Source organism: Phragmites australis, chromosome 11, assembly GCF_958298935.1.
Source record: "Phragmites australis chromosome 11, lpPhrAust1.1, whole genome shotgun sequence".
Lineage (NCBI taxonomy): Eukaryota > Viridiplantae > Streptophyta > Magnoliopsida > Poales > Poaceae > Phragmites > Phragmites australis.
This window is the reverse complement of record NC_084931.1, coordinates 21,038,678-21,057,225: the sequence shown is the minus strand read 5'-3', so window position 1 is coordinate 21,057,225 and position 18,548 is coordinate 21,038,678. Positions and strand designations below refer to the sequence as shown.

At 43.8% G+C, this 18,548-nt stretch overlaps 1 pseudogene; it reads left to right on the top strand.

The window, feature by feature from the left end:
• The first annotated feature begins 7,691 nt into the window (after positions 1-7,691).
• On the top strand, positions 7,692-8,439 carry LOC133884051 (uncharacterized; annotated as a pseudogene).
• Positions 8,440-18,548: the final 10,109 nt, after the last annotated feature.

The window sequence follows — 18,548 nt, the reverse complement described above, 5'->3', positions numbered from 1 at the left end:
ATCATGTCGATTGTGAGGAATGTGATTCCTTAGGTCTTTCTGGTTCCTGCGCCTATGGATAGGGCAGTTACAGTTTAGCCCACAAAGTGGTACTCGGTCTGGATCACCTGAGCTTCTCGTCTGGGATCCCTCGACTCTAGGATACTCACGTCTGTGGCTCCTTAAGCCGGTGCCTTGCCGGCTGGGGCGCCTAGAGTTGCTAGTTTTATTTGCTCGAGCGGCTTCGATTTGGGCCGCATCGAGTAAGGTCCTGACCTGGTTAACTATAGAGGTCAAAGGATTTACCAGATATAACTCCAGAAGAGATCTCAGAATCAAATGGGCTTTCTGGACATTAGTATCTGGAGAGCTGAAAACACCACTGCCCAAACTTGGCTGTGGTCGAGATGATGCTGCTCTAGCAGTGGAGCTCGTCCCTCGATGTTTGAGCTGTTGGTGGTGGAGGTGTGCCCACCAGAAGTCGTCGTTGAAGACCAGGAGGTATCTGACCTTCTGCGGTCCATCGATGGAGAGTTGTGTCAAGGACACGTAAAGCTCCAGTTGCAGATGTCTCTAGTAGCATATCGCCAGCAACGCTGGTACCATGAGAGGCGGCTACCACTGCTGGATCCTCAGGAATCTCCATGCCATTTTTCATCATAGCGTTTGGATCTACCACCATTAGGTCAGCAGGTGGGGTATCAGCTCCTCTAGCCATAAACACGAAATGATCTATTCGGCTACTCTGGCTGACGATGGAGTCATCGTTGCCACCCTCGTCATCGGTGTCCATGCATTCAAGAATATTGGACTCCTTGGGATCCCACTCGAGATGTCCCACCTCGCGGTATACGTCCAATAGTCTGGACTCGATAATACCGATGCGGATCAGTTCACCTTGATGGTCCCAGTGAAAGATCATAGTTCGTAATGTAATCTCCGACCCAGCTAGGGGCAATTCGAGGGTGATCGCTGTTGACCCAAAATGATCGTAGGTGCCGATGTGCACTCAAGACATAGTCGATCCTAAAAAATAGAAGACCCCTACCTGGCGCGCCAACTCTGTCGAGGATTTGTTCCTGACAATATGTCCGAAAAATAATAGGGTTACCTTCGTGGATTAGAAATCAAACATGAAACGAGGCATATACGATGTATACAGGTTTGGACCTTCGGTTGGAGTAATATCCTACGTCCTGTATTGATGATTATGTATATGTATTCACCCGAGTACAAGTAATATTGCTAACATATTATAAAGAGTACATCAGATCTAATCTAACCTAGAGCTAAAGTCGTGGAGTTTCTCTTGTTCCAAGATCCTGATGCTTGCCTCGAGATCTGGACTACTTAACTGCATTTCCCTCACAACATGCTAGTTTTTAGTTTCAGATACTGCAAATTGAATGGAGTGGCATGAAACAATTCATTCAGGGACGTGGTGCCCGGTACGAAGAAATGTTGAAATCTATGACCACAACGGGATGGGAGAAATATAATTTTTCAGACGGAAAGGTTCAGCAAAATGCTACCAAATCCTCAGAAAAATCATGATCAATTGATCATGTCTGATATAGAACTCAAATTCGCACCATTTATTCAATCCGGATAATGCTCAGAAATTCTTGATAAATGAGAAATTTTACAAAGAATAACCACCAAGGTGAAAAGGGGAAAAATGAAAGATATCAAAGAAAGGACGAACCTGATGTATCAGAGTGATCATCTCCACCGTGTTCAGCTTCAAATCCATCGCATGTTCTTCAAGGGGAAGAGGGGAGAAACATCAAATTGCAAATCCCTTCGAAATGCACATGTCCCAGAATGAGAAATGCGCAAGACAATGTGAGATGGTTCATGGACAAAATTACAGATCAGATGGGGAAAATGCCCACCTTCTGTAATGCGCACTTGGGGTATCAGGAAAATGCAGAAGATTGTTCCCCTCCATTTCCTCTCTCTTCATCTATCTCCCTCTTTACCTCCAAAACTTGTGAAATGGATGAATGTGGTGACCGATCGCCACACAGATTAAATCAAGAATCGAAGTTTGGTAGGCTGCCTTGATCAAATTGGCTGGAAAAACAAACGGGGCATGGCAAATGGGAGTTGAATGCCGGAAGATTTGCTGTCGAAAGAGTTGGGGGCCTTCAAGGACTGCTCGATTTCTTTGTTTCTTCCGTTCCTTCCCTCTTCGTTTATTTTTCTTCTTTGTGTCGGATGAGGTGAAGAGCCACTGCAGCATCGAATGACCGTATGTCGGTGATTTTTAATGTCTTGTATAGGTGGTGAAAAGGAATTGATCTGTTGTGGGCAGTTTTGAGTAGTCCTCCACTGGAGGATCTGTAAACAAACTTATTTTATCTATTTTATATGTTTCGAATATTATGCTTTTTAATATATTTTAAATATTAAATGTCACTTAGTATAATTACTACACATGATTATTGTGAATACATGTAATGAAGCGTTATTTTCTTACCAAATATTATCAATTTTAAAGCATTTGTTCTTAATGATCATGATTTATATTATATTGATCTACTTTTATTGACTTAAACTCTAGTTATTTTATGTTATAGATATTTTTTAGTAAATTCTATGGTACACCAATATCAACTAGAAAAAAAATACTATTAAGATGTTGAATAATAGATATCATCATTCATTAGAAGAAAGATAGAATATTTGTTACTATAAACGAATTTATGTATAAATAAGAAAAAATATATTTTAGGTCGATGATAGAACATAGATTTATCGTAACACTGCATTATGTTTTTAAAAAATAAAAATATATTAACCAATATTAAAAGAAAAATTATGTTTTTTTCTAGATCAATTTAATAGGTTTTAGAACCGATTTAAATTTACCTCATTCTCGTGGTTCTGCCACTAGCCAGAACACGATCTATAGGTGGTAGATCACATGCATGCGAGTTGCGCAAGCGCAAGAAGAAGTCGGCATGGCAGCACACGGTAGACATTCGATCTCTGCAGCGAGCTCCTATTCGCTGCAGATTCGCTGTCAGGAGAAACAAGAACACAGACGACACACCACGCCGGCCAAAGCATGCCATGTCACTCACCAAAATGCTGTGTTGCACACGCGCGAATGGACAGCTAGCTAGCTAAGCGCGGCGGCCGGCTCCAGCGCCGCCCCTCGCCACCTTCGCTTCGATCTTCTCCCTCTCAATGTCGAGCCTCTTCATCGTCACTTGCTTGTACACCTCCGCCAGCTTCATCACCACTGCCGCATCGGCGGACCCTGCGGCCAAGGCTTCACCCAATGCGCCACCAGACAGTGGCAGCAGAACTGCGCGCCTCCTCCTTGTCCACGGCTGCAGCGCCGCGCGCGTCCACCGCGGGCCACGGCCCCGCGCTCCTGGGCCTCTTCGGGATGCGCACCGCACCCATGCCCACCGCGCCACGCCACACTTCTGCCGCAAGGTACGTGCTGCGCGTCTGCGTGCAAAAACCGTGCTGAGATCTGCCGCGACTTGAAACTTCGAGCTGTGCTGCTTTTGCTGCTGTCGAATCTAGCCATCCACCGCTGTTCCTGGCTAACTTGAAGAGTGAATAGGAGCGGTTGATGACATCGTGTGCGATCTCCCCCGTATTCACTCTGATGCTTGTGCTGAAAATTGGAGTGCCTGTTCTTGGAAACTCTGTATGACTGCTCGACTTTGCAGTGGAGCAACTGAGCAAGGATGTGTCTGTGGCCATGTTATTTCTAGCCGCTTCAGTTGAAGTGCACCACAACAAAAACAACGCTGCGCAACTGCACGGCATGCTCCAGCTTCAGACACAGGCGGACCTGATGCTCGCTTCTGCGCAACTGCACGGCATGCTCCAGCTTCAGACACAGGCGGACCTGATGCTCGCTTCTGTCATGTAAGGTTGTTCATATCACGGTATCGCCTCACCGCTGTTGAATGTGCAACCTTGAGAAAAAAAAAAGGCATATTAGTAACGCGACACGATTCTCGTGCATATTCTGAAGTTTGATCGTTTGCAGTGTTGTTGAGGGTCGAGACTAGAATCAATAGTTTCCAAATCTGACGTTGAGATAATTGAGCATGTTGATGAATGGTCACATGCCTTAGGGTAGTTCTAGCAATTTATCAGCGAGCTGTTGGCTACCATCCCATCATACACACTGCTTATGGCTGATAACATCTTGGTCTCGTTTTTAACTAAACGTATCTAAAAGCAATAGTTTCTCCTGCCATTTTTGGTTGCAGAAAACGGCACCTTTGCTATATCGGAGCAAGATGACATATGAGACGATGCTTCTGATAATTCAGGCCGTCACTACCCACAACGAGTATTTACAGATAGATTTTAAATTTTATTATAGAAAGTTATAGAGTTTGTTTCTGTAAAAGTGTTTGTGATATCGAGCTTGTTACAGACGGTTTTAGAATCATCTGTAATATATTTACACAAAGATAGATTTTCTCTATAACCATCTGTGCATAGTAAGAGTCATAAACGGTATTTGATTAAATCTATCTGTGAGTATTAAGAGTCGTATACGGGTTTTATTTGAACCCATTTATATTAATTGTCATAGACGAATTTGTTTTTAAAAACCCCTATATCTCTCTTTTCCTCCTATAAGCAAATTGTCATAGCTAGAAAGTAAATTTTGTTTATAAGGAAAAAGATTTATATAGATACACACTTTATGATTCTCAAATTAAACATGTTGATATATTGTTCAGAACATCGATCATCCTATAGCATCTAGACCTCTAGGTAGTGGTAAGTGTAGCATCTGAGCCCCTAGGTAAGTGTTAAGTGTTTTGGTGATTAATGACAGTCATATTATTATAACTAACAAATTTGTTTTCAAGAGTATAAAAATTTAGTTCACGATGATGTTTAGGTAATATTGGTCCCTAAAATTGATTCTATGGACGAGTAAAGGATATGAGCATTAAGATTAAAGATCTTCTAGTTTTAAGTGTCATAAGGAGATTAATGACACTTAGAGTAGTATAAGTTCTCTTTTTTAGTCCTTTGACCGTTCTATAAAGAGGGACTAAGAGTAGTAATTTGATCTAGTTGGGTCTAGACTTGGTTGAATGCACACTTGTGAAATTCTAGCACTAGCTAGCTCAGAGAAGCCCATGAATGGGCTGTTGAGAAGGTAAAACTTGAGATAGTATGAATTGAACAAGTTCAGAAAAATTTGTACTCACCAGATGGTCCGGTGCTCAGTAAAGTACACACACCGGAGTATTTTGACTCTGAAGAGGTGCTTCAAGTCTATATACTGGATGGTCCAGTGTTGGAGTGATGTGCACACCCTGAGCATTTTATAGAACTTGTAAAAATCTTCAGAGGAAAGGTTTTGAACTCACCGGATGGTTCGGTGATCACTGAGACAACATCAATGGAGCATTTTTAGAAGTTATTTGTCTCTTGGCTCGGTGCATTGAGGATTTCTACTCATCATATGGTCTGGTGTTAGGTCAGGATACTTCATCAAAATATTTTTCAACAGTAACAGCTAGTGACAGCTGGCTTTGATCAGCGTTTGGAAAATGTACACATCGGATGGTCCAATGTGTATGAGAAGGTGTACACCGGTTCATCCGGTGTTCAAAAAAATATGGGCGGTTGACTAGTTGGGCAACGGCTAGATTTGGACATTCAGCCTGTAAATACCCCATCATTCCGTCTCACTTCTATCTCTTGACATCCCAGAAGAGCAGAAACATTGTGTGTATAATCAAGAAGCAAGAGAGTACACTAGAGTGATTTGCAAAGTTTATAATTGAATATTAAGGACTTCATTAGTGCATAGAAAGTAGCAAGTGTGCATCTACCTATAGTCTAGGCTTGATCTTGGTCAAGTGAAGCTATTGATTTATTACTCTTTGTGGTTGGCAACACCTAGCTAGTCTTGGTGATTGGAGGTGTTTTGGTGAGCTCTTAGCGATCTTCTAGGGGTCCCAAGAGAAACTTTGTGTTTGGTTTGATGCCCGTCAATCAAGAGATGGAGAAGTGGTAATCATGAGGGAGCATTTGAGTCTTGGTGGCTCAAGAGGAGTGATATTCTTAGTAGATGCTCCAACGAGGATTAGGAGGGAGTGCCAACTTTTCGATACCTCAGAAAAAAATTCGTTGTCTTCTTATCTATCTCTTTGCTTTTCCGCATTTACTTTGAGCATTTACATTCTTCCAAGTTTTCAATTTCACAATTTACTTTGTGTTATAGCTTGCTTGTTTACTTACTTTCATCTAGCTTAATCGTGTAGTTGCATTACTATTCATCTAGGCTAAGATTGCTTACTTGTTCAAGAGTTCGATAGAAGTAATTTTAATTAGAGTCCAATTCACCCTCCCTCTCTTGGACCATTCGATCCTTTCACGCACATTGTTCAGAATATAAAACACAGACATTTACATATCACAAAAGTTAAGAACATCACACAAATGTAAATCACATATTGTTCAGAACACATAAATCTAGCTAGCTATATATCATTGGTTGATCGACGTCGTATTCCAAAAGGATGAAATGATTGACATCATAGCGGCGTCCTCTTCTAAAAAGCCGAAAAGTGATAGATAAACTTGGATCACTCAATGTCCTTTTTCAAAAAGATGAGATGATAGACATCATCTCAGTCTCCTACGTTTTAGCACAATATCAACTCAAGCATCATCTTCAATTAGCAACTTGCAATCATCTGGATCTAGCTGCTGACTATCTCACGCATGAGCCAGAACCAGACTGCGTTGCTGCCAAACCATTAGCCATGGTTTAGCAAGAAATGGACATTCAAGCATGTCTTGCAGTTAACTAAAATATCTTCATTCTGACGAACAACAATTGAGAAATTTCCATCCGGTAGATCAGAATGAAGAACATGGTTGACAGCTTACACATGATCGATGGAGTGGGCTTTCATAGCAGTGAAGAAGATGAAGTCCACTGGACCGAAGTTGACGCCAAATCCGCGTTGTTGAAGCCGCCATAGAGACAACCCCATCCTGTCATCTACTGATTGTCATGAATTGCGTCATTATAGATCTATGATGGAAATAAGGTTGTGCCATTAGTTGCATAGATCAAAGTAATAAAAATCTAACAAACTCTAACTAAACCACGAAGGGAACCATATGATACTCACCTCGGTGCAGTGAAAGTGATTCGGCCCCCGCCGAGATCTCGCTTCTCCGATACTGATGGCGAGTGAGGACGCAGAACACTCATCGCTTTTCTCAGTGCAGTATAATGCTTGGATATGGTGAATGAGGAAGAAGAACACTTCTCATCACTTTATATTAAGGGTAGACATGGGGTTGTGTGTGTGAGAAGCCAAAAGATCCCAGGGAGACAAGCAGTTTGTGTGTGTTGGGAGCCAAAAAAGTAAGGAAAGACGGGAGGTCAAATTTGAAAACGTTCAAGGATCTTTAAAGAGTTTGTATCTACTGAATAGACACAGACGGATCTTACAAAAAATCATCTATGATAATATCCTAGACGGATTTTTTTAAAAACTATATGTGTTTGTATAATAGCAACAGACAAAATTATATAAACCGTATTTTAGTTCATTCACACATAGACGTCTATTTTATTACAGATATGTTTGTCTTAGCAATCATTTGAGAATAATTTGTCTGTGACGGGTCCTAAAAACTGTATGTGAGATACTGTTTGCTTTCGATAATTCTGTGGTAGCGCGTGAATCCACAAGCAAAGTCAACTTAACAAGGTGAAGTAGAGGACTCCACTGTATCATGACTTACATTGTTATTTTTCGTATCTCTAAATCTCATAAGACCATCTCCAACTATATTTCCTTCATTTTGTTCCCTTCCTTGTTCTTATTCCCTTTATTTTCTCTCATCTCCAATAACTTCTCTTCGAGGGGAATCGCGAAGGGAAAGGAGAGAGAATCTCGTTCTGAAGGGAATGATCATAGGAATCCATTCGTGACAAGAACTATGAAGGAAAACTGTTGGAGCACTAAAAGGAACGAAAATTCCTTCACGACGGGATTTTCGCCCGATGGAAATCACTTGGACATAGTCTAACTTTTGACTTATGTTTCAGATGGGCTACAGTGATGGTTTACAGAAGGACTGAAGGACTCCGCTCAAGAGGGCTTCAATACTGGGTTCAGGCAGTCTGTGCAAGAGGGTCACAAGTGGGGCCGTGTTCGAGGTATTGCGCGGCAATTTAATGTACAGCTTCGTAGTTCTAGGTGCACGTTGCCTGCAGGCTATTCTGTTGATCTGTTCTAACAGTTACGTTCACTTCAATATTCCTGCTTATTGCGATTAGGGTAGTGCGCTAGCTGGCCTTCCTGACAGCTTGAGTGAAAAGTTGATGCCTGATGAGTGCAGACGGAAACTGCAGGATCTGCACAACTCTGTGCAAGAAACCTCTGCAGCGCACTTCAACTGATCCAGAACAGCATTGCCCAGAATTCTTGATCAGGAGTGGAGCAACAAATTCTAGTAAGCTGGGATGCTTCTCGAAAGATCTTATGTTGCTGTTGCGTGGATGCCAGGATTTGAAGATGAATTGGTAAGGGAACTTTTGACGATATGGAAATCTGAAAAATAGCAGACGTCGTTACTGGATTGTTGGGCACTCTAAGACACGGTCCTTCAGAGTTTGGAAGCTCAAAAACCTGAAGGAAGGGAGTCATGGACGTCCAGAAAAAGGGTGCACATGTTGTGTAGTATGGAGAGATATAAGATATTGCAAATGTATGCGAGAGTGATAGTTTGGACTGAAAGTCGTATTTATATGGACTGCATATTGATGTCTGAAAAGTAAAAAAAAAACTTCCATTGATTTTTCTTTTCCATACTTGTGATTTGTGTAACCACAAATAGCAGGGTATGCAGTCTACTGAGACGCAATGTTGCATTCTATCAGACTGAATGACCAAAATGCTATTTTCCAACTGGAAGGTAAAGTGGTAGATCCCCTGTCTATGTTGATGCTGCCGAAAGTCCTTCCGAATTGTGGCGATCACAAGTACACAAGAAAAACTGTTGATATTTCAGCACCATCAGTTGATTCTCTTCTTCTGTCACGCACAACTAAGGGACTAGAGCTGCAAAATTAGAGTGCCGCTCATTCCGTGCAAATGCTGGTGAAAGAATGCAAACCTGAACTATGAAGACTCGATAATATCGAAATGATAGTATTAGGGCAAGTTAGTCCAAATTTGACTGCATTAAGATTGTGCACAATCACGAGTTTTACTGAAAATTTGACGAAATTATCCGATGATGAGCAGATGCAAGATAGACATGACTTGCACGTCACACGGCCTTATAAAAGGGACGAAATGGATTCGATCACATTGAAAGCATATCTACGCATGTGATACACGAAGATCAGGGTAGTGGACAGCGACGTCGAAGATGTCGATTGTCCGGATCGTGTCACATCGGAAGATCCATGGTCTATCGGCTGCCTTCTGCGTGTCGATCTTTTGTTCGCTGGGACCCAAGATTTGGACTGATCTGTTCCTGCGTCAACGTAGATGGAGACTACTTGCATGAATGCTCGAATGGACGCATCTCATTACTCTGATAGCCACCGGTATATTGTTCTGGAATTTAAACAGTTAAGCTGCAACTGTCAGATTGGTTAATGTGATTGGAAACAACGGCCACCAAGCTGTCAGATGATTCAGTAACTGAGCATTTACCGCATCAACCGTATTCACCAGAAATCATTACAATTTTCGCTGTTCATTTTCTTTGCCAATTTTGTTAACTGACATGAATTACTGCTACCTTTCAGAGCTCACAAGGGACCTTCATTTTCATGCATGTTCACAGAAATTGAATGTTTTACAGAGAGCAGAAAATGTATGAGATATTGGATTCATGTGCACTTAGAAATACAAGCATTGGCTCTCAAGATTATTGAAAGATCAATGACCCTTGCATAGGGTTAATATGTTTTGATGATTGATGTCAACATAGTTAATATAACTAACTTAGTTTGAGAGTATGCAAGGTTTAGTCTTATGGATACTATATGATGTGCTTGGGGTATCAAACATCTCAAAGGACTTGTAATTCAAGATCAAATAAGAGATACATGAAGATATAATGATCTATTGTTTAGACAAGTGATCCTAATGTTGAGAGCATCACTTGTGTAGATAGTTTGTTTTATAGTGGACAGTCATGAGCATAAAGCTGCTGTTCTCTGGAACTCCTTTAAGGATAGATTGGGTCAATCGGAATATAATGTGATGCACTTTGATCTTGTATCTCTTATTCAGCCAGTTCCCCTGCCAGACATGGATGCACCTTTCTCTGCTCAAGATATAGATACCATTGTAAACCTCATGCCTCCTGACAAAGCCCCAGGACCAAATGGTTTTAATGGTCTCTTTTTGAAAAAATGTTGGCCTATCATCAAGCATGACTTCTATAAGTTATGTTCTGATTTTCATAGGGGTCTCCTTGATTTGAAGAGCATCAATGGTTCTTTCATCACTCTAGTGCCTAAGAAGCCTAGTCCTGAATCTGTCAATGATTTCCGACCTATTTCCCTGCTCAATGGTTCACTTAAACTGATAACCAAGCTTCTTGCTAATCAGTTACAGTTGGTCATCACAAAACTTGTTCATGAAAATCGATATGGATTCATCAAGTCCAGAACTATCCAAGACTGTCTCTCTTGGGCTTTCCAGTACCTTTTTCTTTGTCATAAATCAAAGAGAGAAATTGTAGTGCTCAAATTGGATTTTGAAAAGGCATTTGATAAGGTAGAGCACCATGTAAGACTGTTCACTGTAAACGTGGAGTAAGACAGGGTGATCCTTTGTCGCCTCTATTGTTTGTTTTGGCAGCAGACCTTTTGCAGTCTCTGGTCAATGAAGCTTATAAGAAAAGAATCATCAGTTTACCTCTGGATTCTTCTTTTGGGAAAGATTATCCTATTGTTCAATATGCAGACGACACTTTGATAATTATGCCTGTCGTTGCCTCCCAGTTGTTCTTCCTTAAGAGCCTATTGCATACTTTTGCTATCTCCACGGGACTCAAAGTTAATTTTGCTAAATCTTTCCTAGTGCCAATTAATATTTCTGATGGCAAGGCTAAACTTCTTGCTGCTACTCTAGGTTGTCAGGTTGCCTCCTTGCCTTTCACCTATCTGGGTTTGACATTAGGAACATCTAGGCCTTCTATTGATGAATACATTCCTATTCTGAATAGAATGGAACGAAGATTGATGGGCATTACTCCTTTTGCTTCTTATGCTGGCAGACTCATTTTGAATAACTCAGTGCTCTCCTCTCTTCCAACTTATTTCATGTGCACTATCAAATTACCTGCAAAAATCATAGAGCAGATTGATAAGTATTGTCGGCATTGTCTTTGGAGGGGTTCTGACCTAAACAAGAAGAGTAATTGCTTGGTGGGTTGGAAGAAGGTGTGTCGACCGAAGAAACAGAGTGGTCTAGGTATTATTAATCTTCGAGTTCAGAACAAGGCTTTGCTCCTTAAGCACTTGCATAAATTTTTCAACAAGGTTGATGTCCCTTGGGTTAAGCTAATATGGCAGGCTCATTACTTTGCTATGCCTGCCCCCCAAGCTCGCAGTCCTGGAGGTTCCTTTTGGTGGAGAGATTTATGCCGATTCTTTGATGATTTCAAAGGATTTGCTCATGCACAAGCAGCTTCAGGTGATACTGTTTTATTCTGGAAGGACATTTGGGATTTTGGATGCTTGAGTATCACTTTTCCACAACTATTTTCTTTTGCAAAGGAGCCAAATTGTTCAGTCTCCAAATTCATGCATCTGTTGCCGAACATTGCTCAGCTTTTTCATTTGCCTCTTTCGGTAATGGCTTCTTCTCAGTTAGCAGAGCTACTTGATCTTCTCTAGAGTTGGCATTGGCAGATGGACAATCTTGACAAATGGATTTACATTTGGGGTACTAGTGATTTTTCTTCTAAACGAGTTTATGAACACGTGCTGGGAGTAACTGATTGTGCCCTCCCCTTTCGCTGGATATGGAAAACATGTTGTCAACCAAAGCATAAAGTTTTTTTCTGGCTCCTTCTGAATGATCGACTCAACACAAGAAACCTCCTTCGCCGTAAGCATTTTGATATTCCGTCAGTTCTCTGTGTCTTATGTTCATTGGCTACTGAGGAGTCGGTAAAGCATCTCTTTTTTTGCTGTCCTTTTTCCCAACTTTGTTGGACATCCCTTCATCTTTTTTGGGATCACTCGTTGCCTCTGGTGCAAATGGTACAAGAGCAGAGACGTCATTTTCCCTTTGGTTGCTACATGGAGATTGTGGTTATTGCTTGCTGGTGCATTTGGACTCATCGCAATGGTATTATTTTTGATGGTGAAGCTCTCAGTTTTGTTTTATGGAAAAGAGAGTTCTAATCTGTTTTCTCTCTTACCATGTTCAGAGCCAGAACATCTGTTAAAAATGCTATGGATGCTTGGCTGGCTAGCTTGTAACTTTTCTCTTCTTTTGTTTTATTTTTTCTTGTTTGTAGAACTCCTGGTTTTACTTATTAAATCACAGTAGGGGATTCCCCTCCTGTTTTCGGTCAAAAAAAAATAGATAGTTTGTTTTGTTTTGTCGTACTACAAAAAGGTGTTTAGGTTCAGTAGTTCAATCTAGTGTCTTTATATTAGTTACCTAGTTCTGATGCACACTAGGCTTAGCTAGTCCTAATAGATCAGTTGAAGACCCAAGACATTAAGGAGGAAGAAGTCATCAAAGCCAGGATAAAGTTTGTGCTGAATTAAACAAGTCCCTGTCGAAATGTACTCACCAGATAATCCAATGTGAACACCAGAAGCTTCACCGAATTATCCGATGAAATCCGAAAAATTACACCGGAACAAGTTTCCAGAGAGGGATGAAGTGAAGAAGTCATAAAGGATACATGCACCGAATGGTCCGATGATCATCGAAAGAAGTTTACAGAGAAGGTTTACTCGGCTTGGAGTTGGCGAGATACACTCATTGGATGTTCTAGTGTGTGCATTGAAAGATTTAGAAATCATCTAGTGATGTGGCAATGAGTTCCAATGGTTACTTTCTGTTGTACTCACTGGATTTTTTGGTGCTAAGAAAAATATGCTCACTGGATCATCCAGTGTTCACTGATTTCTAGGCCTGAGAGGCAATGACTAGTTTTGAAGGTTGTAGCTATAAATAGACCCCACACTCGGCTATTTGAGGATGCTAGAGCTCAGGAATATACACATACACTTGAGAGGAGTTCTAGCCACCGATGTTGAGCACATTGAAGACCAATGCAATTAGCTCAAGATTAAGGAGTTTATTAGTGCTAGTTTAGGCATAGTGTGCATCTAGCTAGGTGAATAGCCTAGGGTTGGATCAAGTGAGTGATCCACACTTGTTACTCTTAGTGCTTGTCGGTACCTAGACGGCTTGGCGGCATTCTTGTCTTACGAGACCCTCCATGAAGGTTGTGGAGCGGCTGCAAGCTTTGTGAGCAGGAGGAGTGGCCCGTGCTGGAATGACAAAACACTACCATAGTGAAGACAACGATATCGGTGTAATAGGTAAGGGGGTGCCCCACCTAGCGGGCACCATGCTGCCAAATGTCAACCGGAGGTTGATATTCTCAAGACCACGGTCTCACCACATGACCAAGACGAAGCTCAGTCAACTAGCCCCCTTTCGAAGGATAAAACCCTGTGACCAGCCCCTGCATGTCACAAAACTGGTACTCACCTAACCAGTCAAATCACATTAAATACCGTCCACTCAAGTTTTTTCTTCCCCAGGCACCTCCTTTTAGCAAGCATGGTTATGGACAGACGTAAAGTTGGAGTGACCTGTCCTGTAGCATTTAATATATGGGATGGCCTCGCAGGCGAGTGTGATAGCGTTCGGAGTACGTGACGGGAACTGCAGGACGACCAGAGCAGGTCAGGCGTGCCTACCCCCATCATGATGAGATAGGAATAGGTCTGCTACAAGGTTTGGCTCTGTACATTTGTACGCTCTCCCTTTCCGCTGTTATATAAAGGGCGAAGACCGGGTTTGTAAAATAAGGATGAAAGAAAAAAAATCGGTTCATCCGATCCATATGAAAATACACATGACATGCAACTATTATACCACAGGAGGCCTGAACCTCACCCTCTTGGTAAAGACCGCCTGACACCAGACCATGCGACAGCCACCTCATCGATCATAAGGAGTGGTCGAGGTCGCGGTTGCCAGGGTTCACAGTGGACCCTGTAGCAGGAGAGAATATGTGCTCCCTCAATAAAAGGGAGTATACGGAGACCCCACCGTGTCGAGACAGTCAACCCACTGACCTGTGTGACTCTCATCACCACCGTGACCTCTGCGATGTAATCCGATGCCAGAGGGCCACCCGAAAACATGAGGACCGCATTCGGTGTAAGCAGGAAAAAGGCAAACGGCCCTGCCACTCGCCTTCTCCTCGTGGGGGGGGGGGGGGGACGTTATAATCCTCCACCCCATCGCTAGGGCCGCAAGACCATTGGCTCTCTCCCCAGTCACGCAAAGCTGCCCATCGGCGAGCGGGATGCAACGCTTTCTCTGCCCAGTTACAAGAGGTGCGCTGGCTGAACAACTTTTGACCGGCCTTAGCCAAAAAGTATGATGTCATGACCAACCCAGAAGAGTTCCTGTAGATCTACACTATCATGGTACAAGCCGCGGGTGGTGACGAGAAGGTCATGGTGAACTATTTTCCGATCAACCTGATCAGTTCCCCTCAATCCTGGCTCATGAACCTTCCCGTGGGTCGGTTTATTCCTGGGAAGACGTATGCGTCCAATTCATCGCTAACTTCAAGGGAACCTATGCCCGACCAGGGGTTGAGGATGACCTGTACCAAGTCAAACAGCGGCATGGCGAGTCGCTGCGAGATTATATCCAGTGTTTTACCGAATGCCAGAATACCACTCCGAAGATCATAGGCGAGTTCGTGATCATCGCGTTCCAGAGGAGGGTCAAAGACCAGAAGATGGTCGAAAAGCTAGCCACCAAAGAGGTATGGAGCACCACCGAGCTCTTCGAGTTTGTGGACAAGTGCATGCAGGTCATCGAGCCTGGAGTGCCAGATCGGCACCAAGCAGCAACCAACCTTTGACTAGCCCTTCCTTACCAAAGGGGCCAACCGAAAGGAGAAAAAGAAAAACAAGCGCAAGGCCAGACCCTCCGAAGTCACGGCAGTCGAGCAGATCAGCCAACCACGCCGACGCTTTGAGACAAATGACGGCAAAAAGAGTAGAGGTTATTGCCCGATCCACTACACCATCGCACATGACCTGGCGAAATGCAAGGTCATGCGAGACATCATCATCACGGAGCTGTATGGCTGCAAACTCGAGCACGACGATGATGGTGGAAACGATACCAACCCCGACCAGTCGGTTCTGGGTTTCTAGCAAGCCGAGCACATGGTCCACGATATATTTAGGGTAGCCACGACATATTCCTCAAATAGGGAGTACAAGTCAGTTGTCCCTGAGGTATGCGCAACTATGTCGGGTCCAAGTCTGTGGCTAAAGTGGTCGGAGGAACCCCTCACCTTCAACTAGGTGGACCACCCCACATGCATCAAGCGCCCTAGATGTTACCCCATCATGATTGAGCCCACAATGCACAATATTTGAATGGGGCACGTGTTGGTCGATGGAGGGAGTTCCATCAACCTCATCTTCATCGACGCGCTAGATGCCTTGCAGATCACAAGGAGTGCGTTGAAACCATCTCCTCATTTCTTTGGAATCACCCCCGGCTCTTCGGCTAAGTCGTTGGGATGGATCGAGCTGCCCATCACTTTCTGTTTAGTGAGCAACTTTCGGACCAAGTGGGTCATGTTTGACATGGCGGACTTCGGGACCGCATCCAACACAATCCTAGGATGATCAGCAATGGCCCAGTTCATGGCTGTCACCCGTTATGCATACCAGGTGATCAAAATACCTAGTCCCAAGGGAGTCATCACCATTTTGGGCAACCGAAAGATGACCCTGCATTACGACAAGAAAGCGCTTCGTGAGGAAATCGACAAGCTCCTGGAAGCAGGTTTCATCCGAGAAGTACAGTACCCAGAATGGTTTCTACCCCCGTCATGGTCCTAAAACCTAATGGTAAGTACAGGATGTGCGTCGACTTCACCGACCTCAACAAGGCGTGCCCAAAAGATCACTTCCCTCTACCCCGGATCGACCAGCTTGTTGGCTCGACTATTGGTAGCAACCTGCTATGCTTCTTAGACGCTTGTTCAAGGTACCATCATATTAGGATGTTTTGGGTAGATGAGGAGAAAACCACTTTTATAACGTCCTTCGGGGCCTTTTGTTATGTAAAGATGCCTTTCGGCTTGAAAAGTACCAGTGCCACTTACCAACGATGCATTTAGCTCATCCTTCGATCGCAGCTCGGTAGAAATGTTGAGGCGTATGTTGATAATGTAGTCATAAAAAGCAAGACTAAGGTTGATCTGATCAGGGACCTCCAAGAGACATTCGACAACCTTCGAAAGAACCGCATGAAGCTGAACCTGGAGAAGTGCACGTTCAGAGTCCAATTAGGAAGTTGCTCAGTTTCCTCGTATCCAGCCGGGCAATAGAAGCAAACCCTGAAAAGATCAAAGCCATCGACCAGATGAGGTCCCCAACCAGGTTGAAGGAAGTCCACAAGCTGACAGGGTGCATGACTGCGCTGAGAAGGTTCATCTCGATGATGGGAGAAAAGGAACTGCCGCTTTTCAAGCTTCTAAAGAGAAGTTACCGCTTCTTGTGGATGCCAGAAGTAGAAGCAGCTTTTGAGATATCAAAAGGTATCTCTCTTCCCCTCCTATACTGACCACTCCTCAACCTGATGAGGAGCTCTTGCTCTACATTGCAGCTACCACGTAGGTTGTCAGCGCGGTCCTGGTAGTCTAGTGTGAATGTCTTCAGCGACCAGTCTACTACATCAGTGAGGTCCTACACGGTGCAAAGGCTCGATACCCGCAGGCACAGAAGCTACTGTACATTGTGATGATGACCTCTCGTAAGCTCATGCACTACTTTCAGGCCCACAAAATCAAAGTAGTCTCCTCACTCCCGATCGAGGAAATCCTCCACAATCGGGATGCAGCAAGGAGAACAATGAAGTGGGCAGTGGAGCTCGGGCAATTCGATATTCAGTTAATCCCCGAACGGCTATCAAGTTCAAGGCGTTGGTCGATTTTGTAGCCGAGTGGTCGCCCTTAGAACCCGAGTAGGAACATCATTCAGAGATGAAAGAGCACTAGACCATGCACTTCGATGGGTCATTCACGCTGAAGGAAGTGGGGGCTAGAGTGGTTCTAACATTGCCAACCGGCAACACCCTCAAATACGTAGTTCAATTATATTTTCTTGCCACTAACAATACTGCAGAATATGAGAGCTTCTTGTCCGTAGTAAGAGTAGCCTCCACACTTGGCATAAAACTCCTGTTAGCAAAAAGGGACGTGCTGCTGGTCATAAACCAAGTGCAAAAGGATTATCAGTGCTCAGACCAGACAATGGCGGCGTACCTCGACAAAGTGAGAAAGCTGGACCGATGTTTTATAGGTATCAAGGTTAAGCATGTCCTATGTAGTGACAACTTCCTCGCCGACGAGATGACCCGTCTAGCTTCTTCTCGTGCACCCGTCCTAATCGGAGTCTTCGAAGAAAGACTCACATGATCATCCATTGTGGCCTCGGGCCAAGGTGAAGGGGATACTCTGCTCGAAAGTGGATCACCCGAGGTAACACCTTTGGAGGCAATGCCTCGTTTGGTGCAAGCCTCGGGTGACCACGTTGTGGTCGCCCAGCTTGATTCGGGTGTGACCTAGATGAATCAGATCTTGGCATACCTTCAAAATCAAGCGAACCCTGAGGATGATGCATCAGCAAAAAATGTCACGTGGCAAGCCCACATATACTCCCTGGCTAGCCATCGTACTGACACGGCTCTATCAGCCATCGTATTGACACGGCTCGCACCGTTTCACCAGCTTGCAAGCATCATAGAGGACCGTAGCCCAATAGAATCCTTGTCAGAATGCTTTTCCTACCAAAGTGCGGTATGAAGCGTGGCTACCATATATGCCTCTGTGGATATCTGAGAGCAAGGCACTCCCCTTTTCCTGATTAATGCATTTCAGTAAAAGGCCATTGTTCCCCATGTGGCTAGAGTTTTTGAGGGCGTCAAGGACCTACAACGACAATAAATTGCGTAGTTGAGTAAAGAACGCAAAGTGACTGCGCCTAACCAGAGAGCTTACCGCATGGTTGGAGCGGTGAGCACAACGCTCATCCTCGCAAAGCCGCTAAGAACATGCAAAGGAGAGGTCATAGCTTCCAGTGGTCAGCGTCTCACAGGCGTGTTTGAACATTTCTAGGGAAGTCGGACCACCACCGCGCTCCCCCCCCCCCTTCTCGGAGGCTTGACAAGCAACAGCCTGAGCACCCCTGGTTGGTTCGATGTGAGGTTGGGCGCTCCTCTACTAGGCGGCTCTACTTGCAAGACCTCCACCCATGGAAGATGGTAGACTCCGAGCAG